Source organism: Phyllobates terribilis, unplaced genomic scaffold (assembly GCF_046119375.1).
Source record: "Phyllobates terribilis strain yellow unplaced genomic scaffold, ASM4611937v1 Scaffold_10__3_contigs__length_209671492, whole genome shotgun sequence".
NCBI classification, from domain to species: Eukaryota; Metazoa; Chordata; class Amphibia; order Anura; family Dendrobatidae; genus Phyllobates; species Phyllobates terribilis.
This window is the reverse complement of record NW_027362770.1, coordinates 156243384-156260887: the sequence shown is the minus strand read 5'-3', so window position 1 is coordinate 156260887 and position 17504 is coordinate 156243384.

Here is a 17504-nt window from a genome sequence, read left to right as displayed (position 1 = left end):
GACTATGGGCTGTGCATTATACTACTATGTATGACTATGGGCTGTGCATTATACTGCTATGTATGACTATGGGCTGTGCACTATACTACTATGTATGACTATGGGCTGTGCATTATACTACTAGGTATGACTATGGGCTGTGCATTATACTGCTATGGATGACTATGGGATGTGCATTATACTAATATGTATGACTATGGGCTGTGCATTATACTACTATGTATGACTATGGGCTGTGCATTATACTACTATGTATGACTATGGGCTGTGCATTATACTACTATGTATGACTATGGGCTGTGCACTATACTACTATGTATGACTATGGACTGTGCATTATACTACTATGTATGACTATAGGCTGTGCATTATACTTCTATGTATGACTATGGACTGTGCATTATACTACTATGTATGACTATAGGCTGTGCATTATACTACTATGGATGACTGTGGGCTGTGCACTATGCTACTATGTATGACTGTGGGTTGTGCATTATACTACTATGTATGACTATGGACTGTGCATTATACTGCTATGTATGACTATGGGCTGTGCATTATACTACTATGGATGACTGTGGGCTGTGCACTATACTACTATGTATGACTGTGGGTTGTGCATTATACTACTATGTATGACTATGGGCTGTGCATTATACTACTATGGATGACTATGGGCTGTGCATTATACTACTATGTATGACTATAGGCTGTTCATTATACTGCTATGTATGACTATGGGCTGTGCATTATACTACTATGTATGACTATGGACTGTGCATTATACTACTATGTATGACTATAGGCTGTGCATTATACTACTATGGATGACTATGGACTGTGCATTATACTACTATGTATGACTATAGGCTGTGCATTATACTACTATGGATGACTATGGACTGTGCATTATACTACTATGTATGACTATAGGCTGTGCATTATACTACTATGTATGACTATAGGCTGTGCACTATACTACTATGTATGACTATGGGCTGTGCATTATACTACTATGTATGACTATGGACTGTGCATTATACTACTATGGATGACTGTGGGCTGTGCATTATACTACTATGTATGACTATGGACTGTGCATTATACTACTATGTATGACTATGGGCTGTGCACTATACTACTATGTATGACTATGGGCTGTGCATTATACTACTATGTGTGACTGTGGGCTGTGCATTATACTACTATGTATGACTATGGGATGTGCACTATACTACTATGTATGACTATGGACTGTGCATTATACTACTATGTATGACTATAGGCTGTGCATTATACTACTATGTATGACTATGGACTGTGCACTATACTACTATGTGTGACTGTGGGCTGTGCATTATACTACTATGTATGACTATGGACTGTGCATTATACTACTATGTATGACTATGGGCTGTGCACTATACTACTATGTATGACTATGGGCTGTGCATTATACTACTATGTGTGACTGTGGGCTGTGCATTATACTACTATGTATGACTATGGGATGTGCACTATACTACTATGTATGACTATGGACTGTGCATTATACTACTATGTATGACTATGGGCTGTGCACTATACTACTATGTATGACTATGGGCTGTGCATTATACTACTATGTGTGACTGTGGGCTGTGCATTATACTACTATGTATGACTATGGGATGTGCACTATACTACTATGTATGACTATGGACTGTGCATTATACTACTATGTATGACTATAGGCTGTGCATTATACTACTATGGATGACTATGGACTGTGCATTATACTACTATGTATGACTATGGGCTGTGCACTATACTACTATGTATGACTATGGACTGTGCATTATACTACTATGTATGACTATAGGCTGTGCATTATACTACTATGGATGACTATGGACTGTGCATTATACTACTATGTATGACTATAGGCTGTGCATTATACTACTATGTATGACTATGGACTGTGCATTATACTACTATGTATGACTATAGGCTGTGCATTATACTACTATGGATGACTATGGACTGTGCATTATACTACTATGGATGACTGTGGGCTGTGCATTATACTACTATGTATGACTGTGGGCTGTGCATTATACTACTATGTATGACTATGGGATGTGCATTATACTACTATGTATGACTATGGACTGTGCATTATACTACTATGTATGACTGTGGGCTGTGCATTATACTACTATGTATGACTATGGGCTGTGCACTATACTACTATGTATGACTGTGGGCTGTGCATTATACTACTATGGATGACTATGGGCTGTGCATTATACTACTATGTATGACTATGGACTGTGCATTATACTACTATGTATGACTATGGGCTGTGCATTATACTACTATGTATGACTGTGGGCTGTGCATTATACTACTATGTATGACTATGGGCTGTGCATTATACTACTATGTATGACTATGGGCTGTGCACTATACTACTATGGATGACTATGGGCTGTGCATTATACTACTATGTATGACTATGGGCTGTGCATTATACTACTATGTATGACTGTGGGCTGTGCATTATACTACTATGTATGACTATGGGCTGTGCACTATACTACTATGTATGACTATGGGCTGTGCACTATACTACTATGTATGACTATGGGCTGTGCACTATACTACTATGGATGACTATGGGCTGTGCATTATACTACTATGTATGACTATGGGCTGTGCACTATACTACTATGTATGACTATGGGCTGTGCATTATACTACTATGTATGACTATGGGCTGTGCATTATACCGCTATGTATGACTATGGGCTGTGCATTATACTACTATGTATGACTATGGGCTGTGCATTATACTACTATGGATGACTATGGGCTGTGCATTATACTACTATGGATGACTATGGACTGTGCATTATACTACTATGTATGACTATGGTCTGTGCATTATACTACTATGTATGACTATGGGCTGTGCATTATACTACTATGTATGACTATGGGCTGTGCATTATACTACTATGTATGACTATGGGCTGTGCATTATACTACTATGTATGACTATGGACTGTGCATTATACTACTAAGTATGACTATGGGCTGTGCATTATACTACTATGTATGACTATGGGCTGTGCACTATACTACTATGGATGACTATGGGCTGTGCATTATACTACTATGAATGACTATGGGCTGTGCACTATACTACTATGGATGACTATGGGCTGTGCATTATACTACTATGTATGACTATGGGCTGTGCATTATACTGCTATGTATGACTATGGGCTGTGCATTATACCGCTATGTATGACTATGGGCTGTGCATTATACTACTATGGATGACTATGGGCTGTGCATTATACTGCTATGAATGACTATGGGCTGTGCACTATACTACTATGAATGACTATGGGCTGTGCACTATACTACTATGAATGACTATGGGCTGTGCATTATACTGCTATGAATGACTATGGGCTGTGCATTATACTGCTATGAATGACTATGGGCTGTGCACTATACTACTATGTATGACTGTGGGCTGTGCATTATACTACTATGAATGACTATGGGCTGTGCATTATACTACTATGAATGACTGTGGGCTGTGCATTATACTACTATGAATGACTATGGGCTGTGCATTATACTGCTATGAATGACTATGGGCTGTGCATTATACTACTATGAATGACTATGGGCTGTGCACTATACTACTATGGATGACTATGGGCTGTGCATTATACTGCTATGAATGACTATGGGCTGTGCACTATACTACTATGTATGACTGTGGGCTGTGCATTATACTACTATGAATGACTATGGGCTGTGCATTATACTACTATGTATGACTATGGGCTGTGCATTATACTGCTATGAATGACTGTGGGCTGTGCATTATACTACTATGGATGACTATGGGCTGTGCACTATACTACTATGGATGACTATGGGCTGTGCATTATACTGCTATGAATGACTATGGGCTGTGCATTATACTACTATGAATGACTATGGGCTGTGCATTATACTACTATGGATGACTATGGGCTGTGCATTATACTACTATGTATGACTATGGGCTGTGCATTATACTGCTATGAATGACTGTGGGCTGTGCATTATACTACTATGGATGACTATGGGCTGTGCATTATACTACTTTGTATGACTATGGGCTGTGCATTATACTGCTATGTATGACTATGGGCTGTGCATTATACTACTATGTATGACTATGGGCTGTGCATTATACTGCTATGTATGACTATGGGCTGTGCATTATACTACTATGTATGACTGTGGGCTGTGCATTATACTACTTTGTATGACTATGGTCTGTGCATTATACTGCTATGAATGACTATGGGCTGTGCATTATACTACTATGGATGACTATGGGCTGTGCATTATACTACTATGTATGACTATGGGCTGTGCATTATACTGCTATGTATGACTATGGGCTGTGCATTATACTACTATGTATGACTGTGGGCTGTGCATTATACTACTTTGTATGACTATGGTCTGTGCATTATACTACTTTGTATGACTATGGTCTGTGCATTATACTGCTATGAATGACTATGGGCTGTGCATTATACTACTATGTATGACTGTGGGCTGTGCATTATACTACTTTGTATGACTATGGGCTGTGCATTATACTGCTATGTATGACTATGGGCTGTGCATTATACTACTATGTATGACTGTGGGCTGTGCATTATACTACTTTGTATGACTATGGTCTGTGCATTATACTACTTTGTATGACTATGGTCTGTGCATTATACTGCTATGAATGACTATGGGCTGTGCATTATACTACTATGTATGACTGTGGGCTGTGCATTATACTACTTTGTATGACTATGGGCTGTGCATTATACTGCTATGTATGACTATGGGCTGTGCATTATACTACTATGTATGACTGTGGGCTGTGCATTATACTACTTTGTATGACTATGGTCTGTGCATTATACTGCTATGAATGACTATGGGCTGTGCATTATACTACTATGGATGACTATGGGCTGTGCATTATACTACTTTGTATGACTATGGTCTGTGCATTATACTGCTATGAATGACTATGGGCTGTGCATTATACTACTATGTATGACTGTGGGCTGTGCATTATACTACTTTGTATGACTATGGGCTGTGCATTATGCTGCTATGTATGACTATGGGCTGTGCATTATACTACTATGTATGACTGTGGGCTGTGCATTATACTACTTTGTATGACTATGGTCTGTGCATTATACTGCTATGAATGACTATGGGCTGTGCATTATACTACTATGGATGACTATGGGCTGTGCATTATACTACTATGTATGACTATGGGCTGTGCATTATACTGCTATGAATGACTATGGGCTGTGCACTATACTACTATGGATGACTATGGGCTGTGCATTATACTACTTTGTATGACTATGGTCTGTGCATTATACTGCTATGAATGACTATGGGCTGTGCATTATACTACTATGGATGACTATGGGCTGTGCATTATACTACTATGTATGACTATGGGCTGTGCATTATACTACTATGTATGACTATGGGCTGTGCATTATACTGCTATGAATGACTATGGGCTGTGCACTATACTACTATGGATGACTATGGGCTGTGCACTATACTACTATGTATGACTATGGGCTGTGCATTATACTGCTATGAATGACTATGGGCTGTGCATTATACTACTATGGATGACTATGGGCTGTGCATTATACTACTATGTATGACTATGGGCTGTGCATTATACTACTATGGATGACTATGGGCTGTGCATTATACTACTATGTATGACTATGGGCTGTGCATTATACTACTATGTATGACTATGGGCTGTGCATTATACTACTATGGATGACTATGGGCTGTGCAATATACTACTATGGATGACTATGGGCTGTGCATTATACTACTATGTATGACTATGGGCTGTGCATTATACTACTATGTATGACTAATGGCTGTGCATTATACTACTATGTATGACTATGGGCTGTGCATTATACTACTATGTATGACTATGGGCTGTGCACTATACTACTATGTATGACTAATGGCTGTGCATTATACTACTATGGATGACTATGGGCTGTGCATTATACTACTATGTATGACTATGGGCTGTGCATTATACTACTATGTATGACTAATGGCTGTGCATTATACTACTATGGATGACTATGGGCTGTGCATTATACTACTATGTATGACTATGGGCTGTGCACTATACTACTATGGATGACTATGGGCTGTGCATTATACTACTATGTATGACTATGGGCTGTGCATTATACTACTATGTATGACTATGGGCTGTGCATTATACTACTAAGTATGACTATGGGCTGTGCATTATACTACTAAGTATGACTATGGGCTGTGCATTATACTACTATGTATGACTATGGGCTGTGCATTATACTACTATGTATGACTATGGGCTGTGCATTATACTACTATGTATGACTAATGGCTGTGCATTATACTACTATGGATGACTATGGGCTGTGCATTATACTACTATGTATGACTATGGGTTGTGCATTATACTACTATGTATGACTATGGGCTGTGCATTATACTACTATGGATGACTATGGGCTGTGCATTATACTACTATGTATGACTATGGGTTGTGCATTATACTACTATGTATGACTATAGGCTGTGCATTATACTACTATGGATGACTATGGGCTGTGCATTATACTACTATGTATGACTATGGGCTGTGCATTATACTGCTATGTATGACTATGGGCTGTGCATTATACTGCTATGTATGACTATGGGATGTGCATTATACTACTATGGATGACTATGGGCTGTGCACTATACTACTATGTATGACTATGGGCTGTGCATTATACTACTATGTATGACTATGGGCTGTGCATTATACTACTATGTATGACTATGGGCTGTGCATTATACTGCTATGTATGACTATGGGCTGTGCACTATACTACTATGTATGACTATGGGATGTGCACTATACTACTATGGATGACTATGGGCTGTGCATTATACTACTATGTATGACTATGGGCTGTGCATTATACTGCTATGTATGACTGTGGGCTGTGCATTATACTGCTATGTATGACTATGGGATGTGCACTATACTGCTATGGATGACTATGGGATGTGCACTATACTACTATGTATGACTATGGGCTGTGCATTATACTGCTATGTATGACTGTGGGCTGTGCATTATACTACTATGTATGACTATGGGCTGTGCATTATACTGCTATGTATGACTATGGGCTGTGCATTATACTACTATGTATGACTATGGGCTGTGCATTATACTGCTATGTATGACTGTGGGCTGTGCATTATACTGCTATGTATGACTATGGGCTGTGCATTATACTACTATGGATGACTATGGGCTGTGCATTATACTACTATGTATGACTATGGGCTGTGCATTATACTACTATGTATGACTATGGGCTGTGCATTATACTGCTATGTATGACTATGGGCTGTGCATTATACTGCTATGTATGACTATGGGCTGTGCATTATACTACTATGGATGACTTTGGGCTGAGCATTATACTACTATGTATGACTATGGGCTGTGCATTATACTGCTATGTATGACTATGGGCTGTGCATTATACTGCTATGTATGACTATGGGCTGAGCATTATACTACTATGGATGACTTTGGGCTGAGCATTATACTACTATGTATGACTATGGGCTGTGCATTATACTACTATGTATGACTATGGGCTGTGCATTATACTGCTATGTATGACTGTGGGCAGTGCATTATACTGCTATGTATGACTGTGGGCAGTGCATTATACTACTATGTATGACTATGGGCTGTGCATTATACTGCTATGTATGACTATGGACTGTGCATTATACTACTATGTATGACTATGGGCTGTGCATTATACTGCTATGTATGAGTGTGGGCTGTGCATTATACTGCAATGTATGACTGTGGGCTGTGCATTATACTACTATGTATGAATATGGGCTGTGCATTATACTACTATGGATGACTATGGGCTGTGCATTATACTACTATGTATGACTATGGGCTGTGCATTATACTACTATGTATGACTATGGGCTGTGCATTATACTACTATGTATGACTATGGGCTATGCATTATACTACTATGGATGACTATGGGCTGTGCACTATACTACTATGTATGACTATGGGCTGTGCATTATACTACTATGTATGACTATGGGCTGTGCATTATACTACTATGTATGACTATGGGCTGTGCATTATACTACTATGTATGACTATGGGCTGTGCATTATACTACTATGTATGACTATGGTCTGTGCATTATACTACTATGTATGACTATGGGCTATGCATTATACTACTATGGATGACTATGGGCTGTGCACTATACTACTATGTATGACTATGGGCTGTGCATTATACTACTATGTATGACTATGGGCTGTGCATTATACTACTATGTATGACTATGGTCTGTGCATTATACTACTATGTATGACTATGGGCTATGCATTATACTACTATGGATGACTATGGGCTGTGCACTATACTACTATGTATGACTATGGGCTGTGCATTATACTACTATGTATGACTATGGGCTGTGCATTATACTGCTATGTATGACTATGGGCTGTGCATTATACTGCTATGTATGAGTGTGGACTGTGCATTATAATACTATGTATGACTATGGACTGTGCACTATACTACTATGTATGACTATGGGCTGTGCATTATACTACTATGGATAACTATGGGCTGTGCACTATACTACTATGTATGACTATGGGCTGTGCATTATACTACTATGTATGACTATGGGCTGTGCATTATACTACTATGGATAACTATGGGCTGTACACTATACTACTATGTATGACTATGGGCTGTGCATTATACTACTATGTATGACTATGGGCTGTGCATTATACTACTATGTATGACTATGGGCTGTGCATTATACTACTATGTATGACTATGGGCTGTGCATTATACTACTATGGATTACTATGGGCTGTGCATTATACTACTATGGATAACTATGGGCTGTACACTATACTACTATGTATGACTATGGGCTGTGCATTATACTACTATGTATGACTATGGGCTGTGCATTATACTACTATGTATGACTATGGGCTGTGCATTATACTGCTATGTATGACTATGGGCTGTGCATTATACTGCTATGTATGACTATGGGTTGTGCATTATACTACTATGTATGACTATGGGCTGTGCATTATACTACTATGTATGACTATGGGCTGTGCATTATACTACTATGGATGACTATGGGCTGTGCATTATACTGCTATGTATGACTATGGGCTGTGCATTATACTGCTATGTATGACTATGGGCTGTGCATTATACTGCTATGTATGACTATGGGCTGTGCATTATACTACTATGGATGACTATGGGCTGTGCATTATACTACTATGTATGACTATGGGTTGTGCATTATACTACTATGGATGACTATGGGCTGTGCATTATACTGCTATGTATGACTATGGGCTGTGCACTATACTACTATGTATGACTATGGGCTGTGCATTATACTACTATGTATGACTATGGGCTGTGCATTATACTACTATGAATGACTATGGGCTGTGCATTATACTGCTATGTATGACTATGGGCTGTGCATTATACTACTATGAATGACTATGGGCTGTGCATTATACTGCTATGTATGACTATGGGCTGTGCATTATACTACTATGTATGACTATGGGCTGTGCATTATACTACTATGTATGACTATGGGCTGTGCATTATACTACTATGTATGACTATGGGCTGTGCATTATACTGCTATGTATGACTATGGGCTGTGCATTATACTGCTATGTATGACTATGGGCTGTGCATTATACTGCTATGTATGACTATGGGCTGTGCATTATACTGCTATGTATGACTATGGGCTGTGCATTATACTACTATGTATGACTATGGGCTGTGCATTATACTACTATGTATGACTATGGGCTGTGCATTATACTACTATGTATGACTATGGGCTGTACATTATACTACTATGTATGACTATGGGCTGTGCATTATACTACTATGTATGACTATGGGCTATGCATTATACTACTATGGATGACTATGGGCTGTGCACTATACTACTATGTATGACTATGGGCTGTGCATTATACTACTATGTATGACTATGGGCTATGCATTATACTACTATGGATGACTATGGGCTGTGCACTATACTACTATGTATGACTATGGGCTGTGCATTATACTACTATGTATGACTATGGGCTGTGCATTATACTACTATGTATGACTATGGACTGTCCATTATACTACTATGTATGACTATGGGCTGTGCACTATACTACTATGTATGACTATGGGCTGTGCATTATACTACTATGTATGACTATGGGCTGTGCATTATACTACTATGTATGACTATGGGCTGTGCATTATACTACTATGGATAACTATGGGCTGTGCACTATACTACTATGTATGACTATGGGCTGTGCATTATACTACTATGGATAACTATGGGCTGTGCACTATACTACTATGTATGACTATGGGCTGTGCACTATACTACTATGTATGACTATGGGCTGTGCATTATACTACTATGTGTGACTATGGGCTGTGCATTATACTACTATGGATTACTATGGGCTGTGCACTATACTACTATGTATGACTATGGGCTGTGCATTATACTACTATGTATGACTATGGGCTGTGCATTATACTGCTATGTATGACTATGGGTTGTGCATTATACTACTATGTATGACTATGGGCTGTGCATTATACTACTATGTATGACTATGGGCTGTGCATTATACTACTATGGATGACTATTGGCTGTGCATTATACTGCTATGTATGACTATGGGCTGTGCATTATACTGCTATGTATGACTATGGGCTGTGCATTATACTGCTATGTATGACTATGGGCTGTGCATTATACTACTATGGATGACTATGGGCTGTGCATTATACTACTATGTATGACTATGGGTTGTGCATTATACTACTATGTATGACTATGGGCTGTGCATTATACTACTATGGATGAGTATGGGCTGTGCACTATACTACTATGGATGACTATGGGCTGTGCATTATACTACTATGTATGACTATGGGCTGTGCATTATACTACTATGGATGACTATGGGCTGTGCATTATACTACTATGTATGACTATGGGTTGTGCATTATACTACTATGTATGACTATGGGCTGTGCATTATACTACTATGGATGAGTATGGGCTGTGCACTATACTACTATGTATGACTATGGGCTGTGCATTATACTACTATGTATGACTATGGGCTGTGCATTATACTGCTATGTATGACTATGGGCTGTGCATTATACTGCTATGTATGACTATGGGATGTGCATTATACTACTATGGATGACTATGGGCTGTGCATTATACTGCTATGTATGACTATGGGCTGTGCACTATACTACTATGTATGACTATGGGCTGTGCATTATACTACTATGTATGACTATGGGCTGTGCATTATACTACTATGAATGACTATGGGCTGTGCATTATACTGCTATGTATGACTATGGGCTGTGCATTATACTGCTATGTATGACAATGGGCTGTGCATTATACTGCTATGTATGACTATGGGCTGTGCATTATACTACTATGTATGACTATGGGTTGTGCATTATACTACTATGTATGACTATGGGCTGTGCATTATACTACTATGTATGACTATGAGCTGTGCATTATACTACTATGTATGACTATGGGCTGTGCATTATACTGCTATGTATGACTATGGGCTGTGCATTATACTGCTATGTATGACTATGGGCTGTGCATTATACTGCTATGTATGACTATGGGCTGTGCATTATACTACTATGTATGACTATGGGCTGTGCATTATACTGCTATGTATGACTATGGGCTGTGCATTATACTACTATGTATGACTATGGGCTGTGCATTATACTGCTATGTATGACTATGGGCTGTGCATTATACTACTATGTATGACTATGAGCTGTGCATTATACTACTATGTATGACTATGGGCTGTGCACTATACTGCTATGTATGACTATGGGCTGTGCATTATACTGCTATGTATGACTATGGGCTGTGCATTATACTGCTATGTATGACTATGGGCTGTGCATTATACTGCTATGTATGACTATGGGCTGTGCATTATACTACTATGTATGACTATGGGATGTGCATTATACTGCTATGTATGACTATGGGCTGTGCATTATACTACTATGTATTACTATGGGCTGTGCATTATACTGCTATGTATGACTATGGGCTGTGCACTATACTGCTATGTATGACTATGGGCTGTGCATTATACTGCTATGTATGACTATGGGCTGTGCATTATACTACTATGTATGACTATGGGATGTGCATTATACTGCTATGTATGACTATGGGCTGTGCATTATACTACTATGTATGACTATGGTCTGTGCATTATACTACTATGTATGACTATGGGCTGTGCAGTATACTGCTATGTATGACTATGGGCTGTGCATTATACTGCTATGTATGACTATGGGATGTGCATTATACTGCTATGTATGACTATGGGCTGTGCATTATACTGCTATGTATGACTATGGGCTGTGCACTATACTGCTATGTATGACTATGGGCTGTGCATTATACTGCTATGTATGACTATGGGATGTGCATTATACTGCTATGTATGACTATGGGCTGTGCATTATACTACTATGTATGACTATGGGATGTGCATTATACTGCTATGTATGACTATGGGCTGTGCATTATACTACTGTGTATGACTATGGGCTGTGCATTATACTGCTATGTATGACTATGGGCTGTGCACTATACTGCTATGTATGACTATGGGATGTGCACTATACTGCTATGTATGACTATGGGATGTGCACTATACTGCTATGGATGACTATGGGCTGTGCATTATACTACTATGTATGACTATGGGCTGTGTATTATACTACTATGAATTACTATGGGCTGTGCATTATACTGCTATGTATGACTATGGGCTGTGCATTATACTACTATGTATGACTATGGGCTGTGCATTATACTGCTATGTATGACTATGGGCTGTGCATTATACTACTATGGATGACTATGGGCTGTGCACTATACTGCTATGTATGACTATGGGCTGTGCATTATACTACTATGTATGACTATGGGCTGTGCATTATACTACTATGAATGACTATGGGCTGTGCATTATACTGCTATGTATGACTATGGGCTGTGCATTATACTGCTATGTATGACTATGGGCTGTGCATTATACTACTATGTATGACTATGGGTTGTGCATTATACTACTATGTATGACTATGGGCTGTGCATTATACTACTATGTATGACTATGGGCTGTGCATTATACTGCTATGTATGACTATGGGCTGTGCATTATACTACTATGGATGACTATGGGATGTGCACTATACTACTATGGATGACTATGGGCTGTGCACTATACTACTATGGATGACTATGGGCTGTGCATTATACTACTATGGATGACTATGGGCTGTGCATTATACTACTATGTATGACTATGGGCTGTGCATTATACTGCTATGTATGACTATGGGCTGTGCATTATACTACTATGTATGACTATGGGTTGTGCATTATACTACTAGGTATGACTATGGGCTGTGCATTATACTACTATGTATGACTATGGGTTGTGCATTATACTGCTATGTATGACTATGGGCTGTGCATTATACTACTATGGATGACTATGGGCTGTGCATTATACTACTATGTATGACTATGGGCTGTGCACTATACTACTATGTATGACTATTGGCTGTGCATTATACTACTATGGATGACTCTGGGCTGTGCATTATACTACTATGTATGACTATGGGTTGTGCATTATACTACTATGTATGACTATGGGCTGTGCATTATACTGCTATGTATGACTATGGGCTGTGCATTATACTGCTATGTATGACTATGGGCTGTGCATTATACTACTATGTATGACTATGGGTTGTGCATTATACTACTATGTATGACTATGGACTGTGCATTATACTACTATGTATGACTATGGGCTGTGCATTATACTGCTATGTATGACTATGGGCTGTGCATTATACTACTATGGATGACTATGGGCTGTGCACTATACTGCTATGTATGACTATGGGATGTGCACTATACTACTATGGATGACTATGGGCTGTGCATTATACTACTATGTATGACTATGGGCTGTGCATTATACTACTATGAATGACTATGGGCTGTGCATTATACTGCTATGTATGACTATGGGCTGTGCATTATACTGCTATGTATGACTATGGGTTGTGCATTATACTGCTATGTATGACTATGGGCTGTGCATTATACTACTATGTATGACTATGGGCTGTGCATTATACTACTATGAATGACTATGGGCTGTGCATTATACTACTATGAATGACTATGGGCTGTGCATTATACTGCTATGTATGACTATGGGCTGTGCATTATACTGCTATGTATGACTATGGGCTGTGCATTATACTACTATGTATGACTATGGGTTGTGCATTATACTACTATGTATGACTATGGGCTGTGCATTATACTACTATGTATGACTATGGGCTGTGCATTATACTGCTATGTATGACTATGGGCTGTGCATTATACTACTATGGATGACTATGGGATGTGCACTATACTACTATGGATGACTATGGGCTGTGCACTATACTACTATGGATGACTATGGGCTGTGCATTATACTACTATGGATGACTATGGGCTGTGCATTATACTACTATGTATGACTATGGGCTGTGCATTATACTGCTATGTATGACTATGGGCTGTGCATTATACTACTATGTATGACTATGGGTTGTGCATTATACTACTAGGTATGACTATGGGCTGTGCATTATACTACTATGTATGACTATGGGTTGTGCATTATACTGCTATGTATGACTATGGGCTGTGCATTATACTACTATGGATGACTATGGGCTGTGCATTATACTACTATGTATGACTATGGGCTGTGCACTATACTACTATGTATGACTATGGGCTGTGCATTATACTACTATGGATGACTCTGGGCTGTGCATTATACTACTATGTATGACTATGGGTTGTGCATTATACTACTATGTATGACTATGGGCTGTGCATTATACTGCTATGTATGACTATGGGCTGTGCATTATACTGCTATGTATGACTATGGGCTGTGCATTATACTACTATGTATGACTATGGGTTGTGCATTATACTACTATGTATGACTATGGGCTGTGCATTATACTACTATGTATGACTATGGGCTGTGCATTATACTGCTATGTATGACTATGGGCTGTGCATTATACTACTATGGATGACTATGGGCTGTGCACTATACTGCTATGTATGACTATGGGATGTGCACTATACTACTATGGATGACTATGGGCTGTGCATTATACTACTATGTATGACTATGGGCTGTGCATTATACTACTATGAATGACTATGGGCTGTGCATTATACTGCTATGTATGACTATGGGCTGTGCATTATACTGCTATGTATGACTATGGGTTGTGCATTATACTGCTATGTATGACTATGGGCTGTGCATTATACTACTATGTATGACTATGGGCTGTGCATTATACTGCTATGTATGACTATGGGCTGTGCATTATACTACTATGGATGACTATGGGCTGTGCATTATACTACTATGGATGACTATGGGCTGTGCACTATACTACTATGTATGACTATGGGCTGTGCATTATACTACTATGGATGACTATGGGCTGTGCATTATACTACTATGGATGACTATGGGCTGTGCACTATACTACTATGTATGACTATGGGCTGTGCATTATACTACTATGTATGACTATGGGCTGTGCATTATACTACTATGTATGACTATGGGCTGTGCATTATACTACTATGGATGACTATGGGCTGCGCATTATACTACTATGTATGACTATGGGTTGTGCATTATACTACTATGTATGACTATGGGCTGTGCATTATACTACTATGTATGACTATGGGCTGTGCATTATACTGCTATGTATGACTATGGGCTGTGCATTATACTACTATGTATGACTATGGGCTGTGCACTATACTACTATGTATGACTATGGGCTGTGCATTATACTACTATGTATGACTATGGGCTGTGCATTATACTACTATGTATGACTATGGGCTGTGCATTATACTACTATGGATTACTATGGGCTGTGCACTATACTACTATGTATGACTATGGGCTGTGCATTATACTACTATGTATGACTATGGGCTGTGCATTATACTACTATGGATGACTATGGGCTGTGCATTATACTACTATGTATGACTATGGGCTGTGCATTATACTGCTATGTATGACTATGGGCTGTGCATTATACTGCTATGAATGACTATGGGCTGTGCATTATACTACTATGTATGACTATGGGCTGTGCATTATACTGCTATGTATGACTATGGGCTGTGCATTATACTACTATGGATGACTATGGGCTGTGCATTATACTACTATGGATGACTATGGGCTGTGCATTATACTGCTATGTATGACTATGGGCTGTGCATTATACTGCTATGTATGACTATGGGCTGTGCATTATACTGCTATGTATGACTATGGGCTGTGCATTATACTACTATGGATGACTATGGGCTGTGCATTATACTACTATGTATGACTATGGGTTGTGCATTATACTACTATGTATGACTATGGGCTGTGCATTATACTACTATGGATGAGTATGGGCTGTGCACTATACTACTATGTATGACTATGGGCTGTGCATTATACTACTATGTATGACTATGGGTTGTGCATTATACTACTATGTATGACTATGGGCTGTGCATTATACTACTATGTATGACTATGGGCTGTGCATTATACTGCTATGTATGACTATGGGCTGTGCACTATACTACTATGTATGACTATGGGCTGTGCATTATACTACTATGTATGACTATGGGCTGTGCACTATACTACTATGTATGACTATGGGCTGTGCATTATACTACTATGGATGAGTATGGGCTGTGCACTATACTACTATGTATGACTATGGGCTGTGCATTATACTACTATGTATGACTATGGGCTGTGCATTATACTACTATGTATGACTATGGGCTGTGCATTATACTACTATGGATGACTATGGGCTGTGCATTATACTACTATGTATGACTATGGGCTGTGCACTATACTACTATGTATGACTATGGGCTGTGCATTATACTACTATGTATGACTATGGGCTGTGCACTATACTACTATGTATGACTATGGGCTGTGCATTATACTACTATGTATGACTATGGGCTGTGCATTATACTACTATGTAT